This window comes from Ascaphus truei, chromosome 7 (assembly GCF_040206685.1).
Source record: "Ascaphus truei isolate aAscTru1 chromosome 7, aAscTru1.hap1, whole genome shotgun sequence".
In the NCBI taxonomy this organism is placed as follows: domain Eukaryota; kingdom Metazoa; phylum Chordata; class Amphibia; order Anura; family Ascaphidae; genus Ascaphus; species Ascaphus truei.
The window spans coordinates 36,417,148-36,432,551 of record NC_134489.1 but is presented as its reverse complement, the minus strand read 5'-3'; positions in this window follow the sequence as shown (position 1 = coordinate 36,432,551).

Below are 15,404 nucleotides of genomic sequence, written 5' to 3'. Positions count from 1 at the left end.
TTATTAAAAAACCACACATGTACGATATTGCTTGGTCTGCAGCTTTAAAATGAAAAAAAAAGGGCTTGTTAACAAGAAGTCATAAAAACAGAGGTTTAGGCGTTTAAGTGATTATACTTCCTTCACTAAATAGATTCTCTGAATTCCTGTGGCACTCGTAAAATTATTGAGGCTAAGAAATTGTATATTTATTCACAATGGAATGAAGCATCAACCATGTCATACACTTCTAAAAAAAAAAATCTACAATACACAAGCAGATCTCTGCAGAGTATTACCGCCTAAAAAAAGTCAGACTGGCATCTATACCACACTTCATACCGTATATACAGTATTTGTAATAGACTCACTCGGGTCGGCGCTTGCTTTCTGTGGTACCAGTCCAATATTTATGTGAGTTTCATACAGTTTCAAATTACACTAATTTTTGTTTCAGTGATGTGAAGTCACAGATTTTGACTTTGCATTAAAAACACAGTACGGACCTTGGAAAAAAGCCTGCATAGAAATGTATTAAAGGACGGACTGTAAGGGTATGGCCCAAGTCACGGCGGGCACGCGATCGCCGCACCAGTTTCAGCCGCGACCTGTAGTCTGTGGTTGCACTTCCACTCAAGAGCAGGAGATCTGATGGGAGGGCGTGGTGGGAATATGTGGGAAACCTGATTTCCCCCCAGGGATGGATACAAAAACATTTAAACCATGGACCCATGCCGGTATAACTAGTTTGGGAGACTTGTTGGAGGTGGATAAGATCAGACATTAAAAAAATTTCAGGACCAATATGAATTTAAAGAGGGGGAGAGATGGCGGTATATGCCGATATGCCACTATATGAACACCAAAAAAGATGAAAACAAACCCATTGAGGAATATAAATCCCTTTGAAGCAGCGTTCCTCTTGCTGGGAGCAGCTGGACATAATATATCTTATATATACAGAACTTGGAAGGGAAGGGGAGGGTTAATTCCCACTTGTGATGCTAACCAGGAGTAGGCAATGTTTGATCATGGTATAAAAATATAAACATCTTCATAGCATAGGACAGTTCATAAGACTCAGGATTCCAGATAGTTATACTGTAATATACAAAACTTGGACTGAAAATAAAATTGAATCCAAACCAGGCTTCGCACAGGCAGGGGAAAGAGAGCTGGGTAAAGAATACTCTGCACGAATGGGAGCGCAAATGTGGGGTAACGCCAGTACTTCCTCCATATCGACAAGTATTCTAGAAAATACTTATGATAATGTACAGATGGTACTATACCGTACCCCACAAAAACTAAAAGAATCCTACCCAGGGATCTCCAATAAATGCTGGAGAGGATGTGGGGAGGTGGGGACAGTGCTACATATTTGGTGGGAATGTAAACAAATTAGGAGGTTCTGGAACTCGATACTGGAACAGATTTCCAAAATCACTAAGATCAGAATTCCAAAAGACCTGAGTATCCTACTGTTATATAGAGAAGGGATCAAAGAACATAACATGAAGAAATCACTACTAATACATATGCTAAACACAGCAAGATGCGCCATTGCAGCTAACTGGAAACACCTACAGTCACCTACCATAGAGCAATGGGCTTCGAGAGGATAGGAGGTTATGAGGATGGAACAATGTCACATATAGTTAAGGACACAATGTCAAAATGTGACGTCCTATGTATACCATGGGTAGAACACGTGGAGAATAGGATCCTGTGAGAGGGGGGTGGGGGAGGGGGAAATGGAAACCTCCACCAAAACAAGGATACCAAAGGTCACCTTGAAAAGCAGCATGAGGAATGACTCATACATGTTCTTGTTTTGCGTATGTCTATTTTCATATTATATTAATTGATATAAGAAAGTTATGTAAAATTGCTATTACTGTACAATTTTATTCATTTTATATGATATATTATTGTTTGTAATGTTAGTATAAATTAGTTCACACGTCTGTTCATTTTAGGTCTGATTTCCACTTATCATTTTGCTTTGGGAAAATGAGATGTACGATATCAGAGGACCTATGTCTGATGAGTTTAAGTAAAGAAGGAAGTAATAGAAATATATGGAGAGTGAGATGAATGAAAATAAAGAATTTACAAAAAAATTAGATAGGAAGCAGTTATTGATTAATGAAGATCGTACACCTACTGGTCTCTTAATTCCAGATACAATTACAGTTCCGTGTATTACTAATTATAATTGCCAGGGTAATGCCATCCAACGGATTGTTAAACATTGGGGTATCCTAGACAATGACCATATTTCTGCTCGTCTCTCTGATAGATGAGCAGTAATTTTTAGGAAACCTAATTGTCATGATCTGGGTATGAGGGGTTAATGGGATCTGTGTATATGTTGATCTGTATCCCCCTGCTTCAGTAGAATTAATTGCTATGTTATGTATTAACATGGAGAGAGAGGGTTAACTGTGTATTTGTCATAATGTAAACCCCATAGAACCATATCTCTGTATGTGTTTGTGCTACAAGGCTGAAATTTGGATATGCTCTCCTATGCAACGAACACAGGTTGCATAGATATTGTTAATCTGATTTAAAATATGGGAGAAATAGTTATGTTATCACTGTTTGTACTATAACTTTGGATATAAGTTTGGAAGCTCGCCAAATGGCCCCTTTGATATGTAATTGTACAATCAAAGGAGGCCACTTAAAAGGCTTCATTGCATATGCAGCCAGATCCCACAACTAGGTGATAACCATTTCACCTGTCAAAAGTGACACCCTACATGAAAGACCCCTGCCCCATAAGCATTTTTGCTAGACAGGATGACAACGAAGGCATCATGTCATAGTTTTTTTATAAATGGGCTGGCCAAGTAGTCACAGGGGAGGGTTGTATTAATGAGGGGCTGGGTAAACCCAGCTTTTTGCGTTACCTGGCAACCTGTGATTGGGTCAAGATTTGTCTTCACTAATAACTGAACTGCCATGGTAGGAATGGGGGTCTGCGTCTATATAGTTGCACCCCTTATTCCTGGGTTGGTTGCTTGTTGCTGTCGTTTTGTCGTGCTTGTTGTGACTTATAACAACTAAGGAGCTGCTATTCGGCTGAATATCTCCTTGTCCAACCTCGGTAAGAGTAAATATTTCTGTAATGTTATTTGCTTGATGTATTGTCTGTTCTGCTCATAGGAAATAAACTCATTCAGTTTACTATATCCTAGTCTTGTTCAATCTGGCCCGGTTATTGTATATATTTGCTGTTCTCTCGTGACACTAATAACTTCAAAAACTCGCCGGCACCAAGTGATATAGGTTCTGGCCTTTTAACAGTTAGCAAATCACCTGGCTACCACCTAGACCCCCTGGTAATTTCCTGTGTGGCAAGTGTCTTGTCTGCAAATTCTTACATGTAGATAGGAAACCTTTTTCATCCTCTCTTCACAGGACAAACACTATCAAGGAATGTATTTCTTGTACCGCCACACATGGTGTTCACCTTCTCGAGTGCCCCTGAGGCCTCCAATAAATAGGGAGTACTAAGAGGCACCTGAGAAGGCGAATATTAGAACGTGTCCATAATATTCTAATTGGCTTTGACAAACGTAGCGTCTCATGTCATGTCAAAAAAGGCCATGGCCAAGATCCCTCCTTTCCGAGATATAAGGGCATGCAGGTAGTTAAAGTTCATAGAAGAGGGGGTGATAGAGTCAAAGCCCTCTCCAAACAAGAGAAATACTGGATATTTCAACTTGATATCCTTATCTCTTCGGAATTTAATGAGGAGCTTGATATCCTATCCCTATGTTGAATTCCCACATTTTTGGGGCCAAGTTAATTGATGGGTCTTTGGAATCATAATTCCTCCGTCCCAACAACTATAATTATTTTAACAACTTTATTAGGTTGGGTAATACCTATTCCAAAGAATTCGACATCATTTAATTATCCAATGCGTTTATGGATTTACAATTGCTCCATTCTAAACAATTATATATGCTTGGGAATTGTATGCTACTATTTTACCTAACATTACACTTGCCCTTTAAGATCTATTATCATGTCCCTTTGTATCCTACTAGATCTGCTCCTCTCCTCATTTGAGGTTCATCAGATATTCATTGCAGCCTATATCTATGGTTATATGTCTCTGTAATTACCGCCTGATGAAGCACCAGAGTGTGTGAAACGCGTTGCGGAGCTATCATTGTACAGGACAGACACTCAGCTGTTCAGTTGCCACTGACCTTCCCACTGAGTTTTGAGTTGCTTTCATCTAGCTAGCTCAAAACGGGGTTAGTGGTCTAGCTGTAGAGACACGGCGACCGTGGTGGACTACTCCTTACGGGTATCGCGAGAGGACGCAACCCGGAAGTAACATCGGAGTACTACAGAGCCAGTTGGTCCCAGCGAGCAGGACTGATCTGTTAGCTCGGCGTCTACCCTTGGGTCTTGCAACAAATTGTGTCAGATGATCCTGAACCTTTACTACTGGATTACTTTTATTCTACATGTAAGTCACTACTTGCATTTGTTATTGTATTTTTAAATACATAATTCATTACTCTTGGTGCGCTTCTGTGCCTTTGTTTTTTTTTTTGTAACAATTTCTTTTATTGGTCATTTCTTCAAACAAAATTTTACATACATTTCTGTCTTGATCCCAAGATAGTTGTACATCGTAACCAATGTCTTTTTCTCATTTTCCGCAGAAGGAGAAAGGGGTGAAAAAGAAAGAGGGGGAGGGGGGGGGGGAAGAGGGGAGAAGGGAGCACTCACAGGGGAGGGGGGGGGGGTGGAGGGACTGGTAGGGAGGGGGGGGGGGACGGGGGGGGAGGGGTTGAGGCCATGTCTATTTCCCTGGCTCAAGAGTGCGGCGTATTTTCCCGCTTTGGGTCAGCCTCAGTCTATTCTTCTCTAGTTTTATCTCCCTAGCCAGGGCTCCCAGGTATTCTGGAATTGGGGTATCTTTTTCTGGAGCATGGCCGTGAGCTTCTCCATTAACATTACCTCGTTGATTCTTCTGATCACGATAGTCCTTGAGGGGGGTTTGATATGCTTCCAGGCAGCTGCAATTGAGCACCTGGCTGCTGTTAATATGGCCGTGATGAGTCTCGACATCGGGGGGGGGGTATCTTCTATAGGTTTGCCCAGCACCAGGGTCAGCGGGTCGGTCGGGAGAATAAGTCCCGTTGTGTCCTCCACCAGTGTCTGGATCATACTCCAGTACTTCTGGATCTCTGGACATGACCACCAAATATGGGCCATGTCCCCCTTTTGACCACATCCCCGCCAGCAGAGGTCTAATGTGCCGGGGTAGATTTGGCTCAGTCTGACTGGAGTCAGGTACCACTGATACATAATTTTATAGATATTCTCTTTTGTTATCGTGCATATTGATGTTTTTTTGGCTTGTTCCCAGATCTCCGCCCAGTCTTCCTGATCTATATCTATCTGTAGGTCTTCTGACCATTTTTGCATATATCGGTGCATAGGATCCTGAGATCCTAGCTCCAGGCACTTGTAGATCTCAGATATCAGGCCTCTCATATATCTGTTTTTGATGCATATAGATTCAAATTTGGTGAGTGGGGGGAATTTTGCTGTTGGTGATAGTGCTTGTAGGAAGTGGCGGACCTGCAGAAACTTGAATAAGTGTAGGTCATGGAATTGATATTTATTTTTAAGCTCTTGATAAGTCAAGATTTCCTCTTTCTTCAGCAGATCAGCAACCAGCTTAATGTTATGACCTTGAAATTGGTCGAATTGTCTTGGGGAGCACCCTGGTGGGAAGTTTGGGTTCCCGAAGAGTGGGATGAGCCGGGAAGGGGATGCTATCAGACCATACTTCCCTTTGCTTTTCAGCCATATACTCCACGTGCATCTCATTGCTCCTAGATCAAATTTTTGGGAGCCTGACCTGTTGCTGCCAGGGGTCCACATTGCTGACTGAAGGGGGCTGCGATGCGCGTAGTGGGCCTCTATTTCCAGCCAGGCGGCTAAGTCCGGATCACAGTTCCACATCACAGCCTGCTTCAGTTGTGCCGCTTGGTAATACTTGACTATATCAGGAACCCCCAATCCTCCTCTCCCCTTTGACGCAAGCAAGACCGATCTTGGGACTCTGGGTTTTTTGTCATTCCATATAAATTGGAGGATTTGGGATTGGAGACTTTTTAATACTGCTTGCGGAATTAAGATTGGGAGGGTTTGGAAGTGGTATAGTAGCCTGGGCAGGATATTCATTTTTATGGACACTATCCTTCCAAACCATGATATTTGGTGCTTTTTCCAGGCTTCTAGATCTTTTCTGATTTTGTCAAATAAAGGGGGATAGTTATTTTGATAAAGCTTGTCGTAGGAGTTGGAGATTTTGACTCCTAAATATTTAATGCAACTAGTACTCCATTTATATTTATAATTGGCTTGGATAAGCTTCCAGGTTTGGTCGGGTAGGGATATATTTAGAGCCTCCGACTTGTCCATGTTAACTTTATAGTCGGAGACTACACCAAATTCATTTAGGACTCTTTGGAGGTTAGGAAGGGAGTTATGGGGATCCGTGAGCGTCAGGATCACGTCATCCGCAAATAGAGAGATTTTGTGCTCCCCATCCGCAATTGGTACGCCTCTTATGCTTTGTTCGCTCCTGATTGTGGCTGCGAGGGGCTCTATAGTTAGGGCAAATAATAGTGGGGAGAGTGGGCATCCCTGTCTGGTCCCGTTCCTAATTTGAATTGGATTCGAGGGGCCCCCTGGCAATTTTATGTGGGCTGTGGGGTTATGATAGAGGGCTCTCACTCCCTCTAGATATGGACCACTAAAACCGAACCTCCTCATAGTCTGATCTAGGAAAGTCCACTTGATTCTGTCGAATGCCTTTTCGGCATCCAGACTTAGAATCATTGCTTTTGAACCTGTGAGATGCACGTGGTCGATTATATCAATGATTTTGCGGGTATTGTCGGAGGCCTGTCTTCCTGATACAAAACCCACTTGATCTTTATTTATAAGTCTAGGGAGAATAGGGTTTAACCTGTTTGCTAAGATCTTGCTGTAGATTTTGAGGTCTGTGTTTAATAGTGAAATAGGTCTGTAATTTCCACAGAGGAGTGGGTCTCTACCCTCCTTGTGTATTATGGCAAGATTTGCCGCTGTGATGGTGGCTGGGATTGGTTCACCTTGTAGATAGGAGTTAAACATATTAAGGAGGTGAGGTGACAGGGTAGACCTAAACAGTTTGTAATAAGAGTTGGAGAACCCATCTGGTCCTGGGGCCTTGGATGGTTTGAGTGTGCTTATAGCTAGACTAAGCTCCTCTTGCGTTATCTCTTCGTTGAGTGTTTCTAACTCTTCCGGTGTTAGTGTTGGGAGGGAGCACTCCTCTAAGTAGCTAGTAATTGTTTCAAGGCTCACTGGGTCTCGGCCTGGGGGGTGGAGGTTATATAATTCGGAGTAATAATCCGCAAATTCCTGCGCTATTTCTTTTTCAGCGAATGTAACCTGTCCTTTTTTTTTTCTTTATACGAGTTATCTGGGATTTAACCCTGGCTCCTCTCAGTTTGGAGGCTAGCAATCTGCTTGCCTTGTTGCCTTTGTCGAAGTACTTCTGTCTAGTCCATCTGAGGGCCTTTTCGACATCTTCTAATTGGGACTGCTTGAGGGCCGCTCTAGCTAGGTTTAAGTTTTTAAGTACTTTTTTTGATATTGTGGCTTTATGCTGTTTTTCTAGTTGTGTGATTTTATCTGTCAGGTCTTTTTGGAGTTTAAGTTTGGTTTTTTTCTTGTATGAGGCTATTGAAATTAGGTCTCCCCTTATTGTGGCTTTGTGAGCCTCCCATAGCATGGATGGGGTGGAGACAGATCCTATATTTTGCTGGAAATATAGTGATAATTTCTCACGTATAGTTGCCTCTGTGTCTGGGCAATTGAGCATGGAATCGTTTAGCTTCCATCTATATTGTGTGTTTTTGACGAAGGGGAGAGTTAGAGTTAGATCTATGGGTGCGTGGTCTGACCAGGTGATTGATCCTATACTTGACTGGGCGGAGGCCTGGAAAACATTTCTTGTACCTAGGAAATAGTCAATCCTCGAGTAGGACTGATGAGGGGCTGAGAAGAAGGTATAATCCCTTTGGCCCTGGTGCTGGGCCCTCCAGATATCAACCAACGAGAATTCCTCCATAGTATCCCTAAATTCTTTAGCTTTCTTTTGTGATTGTGTTATATACCTAGCTTGGGGGGGCGGTTGGGCGTTGCTAGGGGGGGTTGATTTATCCTGCGTGTGGGAAGCTACCATATTGAAGTCCCCACCTATAATAAGAGACCCCAAGGATTGTTGCTCCAGGGACTCAAGGAGTTTCCTGAGGAAAGGGATTTGATTCTCATTAGGGGCATAGATGTTCACCAATGTGATTGGTGTGCCAGCAAGCGTGCCCTGGACAATTAGGAATCGGCCATCCGGGTCAGGATGGGTCTTTGTGAGAGCAAATGGTGTCCCTGCTCTTATAAGGATGGCTACTCCTCGTTTCTTACTTGGGGACGAGGCAAAGTATGCCTGTGGGAATATACTTTTAAAAGTGTTGGGTGGAGTTAGGGAATTGAAATGGGTCTCCTGAATAAGGACGATGTCTCCTTTGGATTTTTTCAGGTCTTTCAGAACTAGTTTCCTTTTCTTCGGGGAGTTAAGCCCCTTGGCGTTTATTGAGATCAATTTAATGGCCGACATTATTGTTTTTTTGGTTTTCTTCGGGGCCTTGGGCTCCAAAGCTCTTGGGATTCCCATGTCAAGAGGATTTTTTGGATCACTGCACTCTTAGGCCTGGTCTGTCGTGTATAAGACGGTTTGTTAGGCCTCGTGCGGGGGAGGGATTTGTGAGACACATAAGGGGCGCTAGAGGGGGTTGGGGAGGGGGGAGGGGTTGGGGAGAAGACCTGGTGTGACAGAATCACCAGGGAGAGATAGAGTGAAAAGAGGGCCTGGAGTGGTCCTCTTAATTTACTGTTGGTTTTTGTAACCAACATGCGGGCTGAAGGCCCGGTGGGAGAAATCCGCTGACCCCTGTACCGAGGGAGCAGGTAAGTCCGGGGACGCAGACTCTCTGAAACTATAAACATCTTATCCTATCCTATTGGGTTCTCGTCAGGAAGAGTTGGCGGGGGGAGCGGAGTTGGCGGAGCGGGGGGGGGGGGAGGGAGGGGGGAGGGAGGGGAGGAGGGGGGTGGCGAAAGGGGAGGGGGGTGGCGATAGGGGAGGGGGGTGATGATGGGGAGTGGAGGGGGTGGGGGGGATGATAGTGGGGGGGGGGTGATGGGGGGGGGGTGATGGGGGGGAGGTGGGGGGGGGGGAGGGTGAGGGGGGGGGAGGATGAGGGGGGGGGGTGGGGGTTGGGAGAGGAGAGGGGGGGGGGAGGGGGAGTATATTGCTCTACTTTTCCTTTTGAAGCAGATATTATTATCACTTAATGTTTATACATGCTTGAACAGATATATTTTCGTTGCTAACATTCAGGGACCTGTTCCTTTACACTGATCTTTTCAAACAACTATACATAGCATTTAGGACATAGATTCTCGTTTGAGGCTACATTCCCCCAAGCTACATACATTTCAAGCTAAAGATATGAGTGCTGATTCCTGAGTGTATAGTTTGCTTTACATAACCTTGGGGGGGGGGGGGGGAGGGGGAGAGGGAGGATTGGGGGAGAGGGAGGGGGAAGGGTTGGGGGGGGGAGGGAGAGGGAAAGAAGGGGGGGGGGGAACGGGAAGGGGGGGGGGAGGGAGGGGGGGGGGAGTGGTGGGGGAGGGGAGAGAGGGGAAGGGGGTATGTTCCCCAACATTTTTCATTTGAGTCATATATTTGTATCCAACAATGCTGGTGTATGCATAGGGAACCATATTTAGGTTGCTGACATTCGAGAAGCTGAAGGGAGAGGGGGTAGGGAGGGAGGGGGGGGGGTGGGGAGGGAGGGGGGGGGGAGGGGGAGGGGGGAGGGAGGGGGAGTGGGGAGGGTGGGGGGGGGAAAGGGAACATTTCGCTCTACTTTTTCCATTTGTAGTGGACATATTTATCATACAGTAGAAAGTATATGCATGGAGTGGTACATTTCCATAGTTAACATTCACTGATATATGTTTTTGCACCGTCTGTATCCATCGTACATACTTGGTAAGTATTATATGTATATCCCCGCCTGAGAATATATTATACCAGATGACATTCCTTTCCATCCAGGGATATTTCTAACAACTCCAAAGTACATAGTTTGCCTTAAGTACCCTTGGTGGTAGAGGGGGGGGGGGGGGGGGGGTTAGGCTGGGGGGGGGGGGAGATGAGGGGGGGGGGGGGGGGGTTAGGCTGGGGGGGGGGGGAGATGAGGGGGGGGGGCGAGGGAGTGAAGAGGAGAGGAGGGGGGGGGGGGGGGGGGAGAGGGGAGGGCAGTGGGAGGGGGGGGATGGGTAAGGGGGGGGGGCATGTTGCTCTACCTTTTCCCAATTAAAGCAGACATATTTATATTACAATACTTATCTATACCTAAGGAAATATATTTATATTATCAACATTCAGGGACCTGGTCCTTTGTATGATCTGTTTCACACAGTCATACTTGACAAATAGTATGTGTACGCACGCTTGAAGATTTATACACAAAGTCAACCTTTAATTCAAGCCAGAAATATTACTGCTGACTCCAGTTTGTATGTTTTGCCTTGTATAGCCTTGGGGAGGGGGGGGGGGAGAGGGGGGGGGGGGGGTTAGGAGGGGAGAGGGAGGGGGGGGGGGGTTAGGAGGGGAGAGGGAGGGGGGGGTTAGGAGGGGAGAGGGAGGGGGGGGGTAGGAGGGGAGGGGAGAGGTAGGGGGGGGAGGGGTTAGGAGGGGAGGGGAGAGGGCTAGGTGGGGAGGGGAGAGGGGGGGGAGGGAGAGGGGGGGGGGAGGGGGGGGAGGGAGAGGGGGGGGAGGGGAGGGGGGGGGGAAGGGGAGGAGGGGAGGGGTGAGGGAGAGGGGGGAGAGGGAGGGGGGGGGGGCGAGGGAGGTGGGAGGGGGGGGCGAGGGAGGTGGGAGGGGGGGGGGCGAGGGAGGGGGGGGGAGGCGGGAGGGGGGGGCGAGGGAGGTAGGAGGGGGGGGCGAGGAAGGGGAGAAGGGGGGGGGGCGAGGGAGGGGAGAGGGGGGGGCGAGGAGGGGGAGGGGAAAGGGAAGGGGGGGGAGGGGAAAGGGAGGGGGGGGAGGGGAAAGGGAGGGGGGGGAAGGGAGAGGGGGGAGAGGGAGTAGGGGAGAGGGAGGGGGGGGGAGGGGATAGGGAGGGGGGGGGAGAGGGAGGGGGGGGAGGGGAGAGGGAGGGGGGGGTGGGGAGAGGGAGGGGGGGTGGGGAGAGGGAGGGGGGGGGGAGGGGAGAGGGGGGGAGAGGGAGGGGGGGGGGGGAGAGGGAGGGGGGGGGGGGGGAGAGGGAGGGGGGGGGGGGGGGAGAGGGAGGGGGGGGGGGGGAGGGGAGAGTTCTGTGCATTTCTTTCTAAGTAGACCTGAGTTTCCCAGCAGAGCATTTGTTTGCCTGCAGACTGGATTTTACGCTGTGTGGCGTTTAAACTCTATTAGGGCCTCTTGGCCTGTTGGTATGTGTGCCCCTTGTCCGAATGTTCTGGAGGCCAAGTTCCGGTTTTACTCTGGTAAGTCAGCTCAACCCTGAGACCAGGGTTACAGGGTTATTTCAGGAGTTCTTTTGTGTAGGCCCTTAGAGCATGGCTAGGTGATGTGGTTAGTGAAGTAGATATATGGGGCGCAGGGACCCTTTGTGTGGTAGTCCAAGGGAGAAGGGGGGGGGGACGACGACGCGTGGGCCTGTTTGCCTCATTGAGTTCGGTTACCTGCCGAGGGGGTACTGGCTCGGCCTTGGGAGGGAGGTGGGGGGGGGGGGGGAAGAAGGTGGGGGGGGGGAGTGGGACAGGGGCGCACTCTCTCGGTGTCTGGAGCTGTGCCGTTTTCCCCTTGTCACTCGGCAGTGACAAATTGGACCTTTCACATGGGGGGGGGGGGGGGGGGGAAGCTTCAGCAAACTTAGAGGGGGCAGTACTTACTGTTCGAAGTCTTCTGCCAAGATATAGTGGATCTCACCACCTCCCTCCCCCCACCCCCCGGGCGCAGGTCTCTGGAACCATGCTGGCCTCCCAGCTTTGTAAACCTGAGCCGGACGGGTCGGCTCTCCAGGGGGAAAAAACTTTTCCAGCGATTTAACTTAACACTGATTTAAAACTTTGTGGCATAAAGACCACGGACTTTTGTGGATGCCCTCTCCGTCCTGGGGCGCCTGATCTCTAACTTCTGGGTATCGTCATTTTTTTTTTTTTTTTTTTTTTGACTTTGCCCTCGTGTTGGGTTAGTCCCGCGTTGTTTGCGCTGGGAAACATCGCGGTAGTGTAGGCAGCTCTGGATCGGGATCGTCTTCTCCGTCGGTCCCCTCAGCGTTTGGGCGTCTTGTTACTTGCTGGGGCCTCCATTCTTCTCGGCTCGATGTTGTTTTCCTCTTCTTCGCTCTGGTCTGGGGCTTGGTGGTGATCCTGTGTCCACGCCGCTGGCGGGGTCAGCCCCAGAGCCCGCGCAAACGGGCCCATATCCTCAGGATACCTGATCGTGAGGTACTTGCCCTTGTTATTAGCTGTAAGCTTAAAGGGGAACCCCCAACGATACCTGATCTCGTGGTCCCGCAGTAGGGTCGTTAGGGGTTTCATCTCCTTTCTCCGCAGCACTGTTTTACTGGAGATGTCGCTGAAAACTTGAAGCCGTTCGTTTAGAAAGGTAAGTGATTCTTTTTCTCTGCATGCTTGAAGAATGCTTTCTTTTGTAGAATAGCTATGCAGCCTCACTATTACGTCTCGCCTTCTTCCAGGGTCCTCAGATCTGGGCCCTAGGGCCCTATGGGCCCGGTCTATTTCTAAGTCCCTGTCTTGTAGTGTAGCGCAGACAGACTTAAACAGGTCCAGGAGGTATGGGCGGAGGAGGCCAGGAAGAACTGTCTCTGGGATGTTGCGAATACGAAGATTTTGTCTTCTATCCCTGTTCTCCTGGTCCTCCAACCCGTCCTTGAGCAGGGCGATTTCCTCTCGGAGCCTGAAGATCTCATTCTCCGTTGCTGTTTGTCGCGTGTGGGTCTCCTCCATTTCACCTTCCAGCGTGGCGGTTTTGTCCGTTAGGCCGCTAATCTGTTGTTTGAGATCGTTGACCGCGGCTTTTATCTCCATTTGGAGGGATGTATGCATTTTAATGTGTTGGGCTGCCATCAGCTCCTCCATGAAGGCCCTGGTTAAAGGCTGCTCCTGTGTGGAGGTCTCTTTGGCCCTGGCAGGCTTGCCTTGTGCTGCTTGTTCGCCACGTGCGCCTCCGCCATCTTGTGCAGCAGATTGCTGATCGGGGCTTTTCTGCTGCGGGGAGAAGTACTTCGTGACTGCTTGTGATGTCGGCTTCCTTTGTTGCCTGGACATCGTATCGTTGTTTCCCCCACTTGAGGGTGATGAATTTGGGTGGGAATTTTAAGTGGAAGGGTGCTTATTCTCGAGTTTATGCGAGAGAGTCTGTGGAGCTCCCAGGCTGCTACTCCATACCGGCTGACGTCACCGGAAGTCTCCCCTGTGCCTTTGTTTTTTGCGTCTCTGTAATTACATTTACTGCCAATTTCTGTTTCCTTTCTTTCTTTTAGGATTAAATATCCGCTAGCGTGGATGTCCTTGATGTTTTTTTTAATGTTTGTATTAAAACATTTAATTGTATATAATGTTATTTTTATTGATTGCACCTGTATTTTCAACCAATCCCTGCTTGCGGCGGGATTTAATAAGTACACACCACTAGTACCAAACTATTCCCTGATGAAGTTGCGTCGGCTACGAAATGCGTTGGATGTAGTTTTTGTGTACTTGCCTTTATCTACACCCTAATTCCTTTGGGTCACTAATGCTTACTATTGAATTTTTCAACATAACTCCTGCCCGGATTTGCCTGTGTGTTCTGGTTGGACTTGGGTGGTGGCGTTATTTGTGAGTGCTCTACACAGGATCGCGTCCCAACCTGGAGTGCGATTTCACCTGGTCGAGTGGAGCGAGAGGGTGCGCAATCCTGGGGCCAGGATCGGAAGTTATCCTTACCCGAGTTGATGCCCACACTGCCCCAGCGATTTATACCATCACCTGCGTGTACCATCATCCAGCCTAGCCATGTGCCACTGCGAGGAGGGTCTGTCTGCATTGGAGATCACTTCCTAACGGGTTTATACCACACTGTCTATATGTAATGTTTATGTTGTACGTGCATCTATTACCCTTTTTAATACCACTAAATATTTATGATACTACACAATCAGAGTTTGCGCTTTTCATCTTTTTCCATTTAACTAGTGAATTGGATTCAGCAACAGCAAACTCATGAATGTACTGATTCCAAACGCCAATCAGTTCCACTGTACAAATCTCTATTGTTATACCGCGTCTTTGATTGAGCCACTGATTGAGCCACCTGTGCTGAAGCAGGGATATCCTGAAAACCTGACCTTATGGTGGCCTGTGAGGACTGGAATTGGCCAGCCATGACCTAGATACATTAGCACTTGAAGCACAGGACGAAATGGTTTCCCTAATTGTAACATTTGCAGCAAAAGGCACTAGCATATCTAAATGGTCATTGTTGAGTTTGAAGGGGGTCTCTTGTTAAAAATAAAATAAACCTGCAACTGTGAATATCCCCAAATTCTCATTGCTTCTCCTTAGCAGGATAAGGCCTTCATGTTAAAAAGAATAAGCATTATGTCTCTGTATGGGTAGGCATATCATATCCCTTTAATTGGTACCCATAGCATACAACGTCAAAGCAGCTAATGGGTTATTCCTCGGGGAACGGATCGGTTATGCTTTCAAGTAAGGAATCCGGAAAGTCATTCAAATAAAAAAAAATGATCTGTTAGTTCTGGGCAGGGATTTATCTCTCCTGAGATGTAAGAACAATATTATAAAGTTGCCTCTATGGTTCTATTCCCATCAAAGGTATTCATGTGGGTTGAGGGCTTTTTAATTTCAGTGTTGTTGCGGGCTGTCATCTCGTTGAGTTGTTTGTTTTCGGAATTCCTTTGCCCAGGCAGAGCAAACTACTTCAGATTGAAATGGTCTACAGTATCTCAAAGTGGGTGTGGTACAGTAGCCAGACGGCAGAATGGGACTTTTGGCCGTGGACGTTTCGCCGCGGCCAAATGACCACTGGCACTTCGCCGCGACTCCCCCCCTGCCGCTACAGCTGATCCGCTGCTGAAATCTTAACCGCCCGACATGTCTAAGATAAGTTTTATTACTGTTTAGGGTAAGGGGTTAATTTAAGGGCTTTTAGGGGTATGGGGTTAATTTACGGGCTTTTATGGGGTATGGGGTTAATTTACGGGCTTTTATGGGGCATGGGTATGGGGTTAATTTAC